The sequence below is a fragment of the Empidonax traillii genome, unplaced genomic scaffold (genome assembly GCF_003031625.1).
Source record: "Empidonax traillii isolate 1590-97213 ecotype Southwest subspecies unplaced genomic scaffold, ASM303162v1 scaffold339:size995844, whole genome shotgun sequence".
NCBI classification, from domain to species: domain Eukaryota; kingdom Metazoa; phylum Chordata; class Aves; order Passeriformes; family Tyrannidae; genus Empidonax; species Empidonax traillii.
In genome coordinates this window covers 1-2,262 of record NW_020955532.1, presented here as the reverse complement: position 1 = coordinate 2,262, position 2,262 = coordinate 1, and positions in this window count along the sequence as shown.

Here is a 2,262-nt window from a genome sequence, read left to right as displayed (position 1 = left end):
CAGAAGCAAATAAAAGAAAATAAAAAGCCTCTCATTTTCATGGTTTTGAAGCATCTCATGATTAAAGATCTTATGACCCTTATTTAACTGAATCTCATGACTTTTGGAAATCTGATTTGGGAGTTATCCGGGATGCCTGGGAGCAACTTTATGGAAGAAGCACAAGGAAGGGAGAAGGGAGATTGTACAAGGAGAGGTATGAGGTGTATATTTATATATATATATATATAAATGTGTATATATATATCTGTGTATATATATATATATATATATATATATAAATGTGTATATATATATCTGTGTATATATATACATATATGTGTGTGTGTGTGTATATATATATATATATATATATATATATATATATACACGAAAGACCGCTGATAATTCTGCCCACTTTCTTCCTACCAGCTCAGAGCTTAGTGCTTATGCCCATGGAAAAAATAAAACTAGATCCAGAGAAAAAGGGTGATTTCCTGAGTATCTTGTATAGGATCATTTTCTATCACCTCAGAGAGCTACTTGGCAAGCTATATATGTAACGTGAGAGGAATGTTTTTACTGTTACTTTGCTTAGTATTTTAAATTCAGGTTACTCTCTTGCAAATACATCTTATTAAATATGGAATGGTTAGCAACTGAAATTGCTCAGGACAGCTATCATTGCAAGTCAGCAGGATTTATTTCTAAACACTGGGAGTGTGTATGTGTGGTGTATAATTATGTGTATATTTATGTGTTATTTTACTTTAACCCATTTCTCATAATAAGCCTTTATAGGGCAGAAAACTTCAAAGAGAGCAGAAAGGAAAAAAAAATTAGGCAGACCCCAAAATGGACCTTAAGTTGGTGTTTCTCCCTGTAAGAGGATTTGGGCTAATTTTACTTAACCTAGACCAGTCCCAAATCTAAAAACATAAATGAACAGGTAGGTAACAGAAAAAAACAAAGTGTATTTTCAAATTTAAGGTTTAATAGCTCCATAATGCAGAAACCTCATGAAGTCACGACCATCAGTGTCAGTATTGAGTCTGCATGGCCTTTCTGAAGTGACAGGAGTGGTGAGGCTATTGATTTCTGAGGGACCCAGGTTTACTTCTGTTACTCAAATAACCCTTCTGGGTGACTTGCATAACATGGTACATGAACATAGTTGTCTTCTAATTAATCTTGGATACTAATACACCAATGTCTTCTAACTTCTGTTTGTTCTATTTGTTGTTTGATCCAGCTTCTCCTTCATTCAGAATGACTTGGCTAATTTCTGGGTAACTGCTCTCTAACTTCTCTCATAAAACCAGCAGATGTTTGTTTGTTGGTTTGTTTGTTTAGCACTTCATTGGTAAGTGGAATTTGCTGGGAAGTAAGGCTGACCTCTCAATATGTTCTGAGTGTAGGCTCAGGCACCAGAGAGCCACTGAACTCATGAATTTCTCTTTATGGGCAAAATCCAATGTTAATTTAATTATTTGACTTGTACCTGTGCTTCAGGCAAATTTTCCTGCAGTATATCCATGAACAGTCAGTGGCATGGGTATCTGCTGAAGGTGTTGATCCAGTTCACCTAAGCAAAGCATTGAGCCACTAGACTCACACATGAGCCATCTAAAATGGCTTAAAGCTGTATTTCCATAACAGTTAAACCTTTCTAAGACCATTCCTTCATTCTTATTCCTGGGTGCGTCATCCTGCCTCCTTCCGTGTGCCTGCTGAGCTATTCATCCCATCAATCCTAGGAGGGACCTAATCAGAAGATCACTAACCCTTCAGTAAAGAAATGAATGGTGTTTTGCCATCTTAGCTCTACAGATCAGTCAACTGCAAGATTACATGAATGCTAACAAACTGCAGCGTGCTTGGGGAAAGGAGGGGACTATGGTAACACCCACTCAGTCTAAACTGTGGTGAAACAACCCCTAAAGCAAGTCCATTGGATCCCAGCCTCTTTATCTCTTGTCCCAGTAGAGATTTCCAGGTTGATTCTGCAGCTAATTTGTTTTTAACAACCTTCTTATTACTCAGTGCCACTGATTGCTTTAGTGCCAATTGTCAAGTAAGGGTAGTAGTGGTTTAGTTTCTAGAGGAAAAGTAGTATTGATTTTCCCATAACGTGCAAGATAGCAGATACATTTTTAATGATAATTGGTTCTTTATTAGGGCAACAGGTCAATGGGAATTCTTTGAAAAATTTAGTTGTCCTATTTCTTATTGTTTCTCCTTTTTCCTTAATTCTTATTGATTTTCCTTTTTACTTTAAAATAT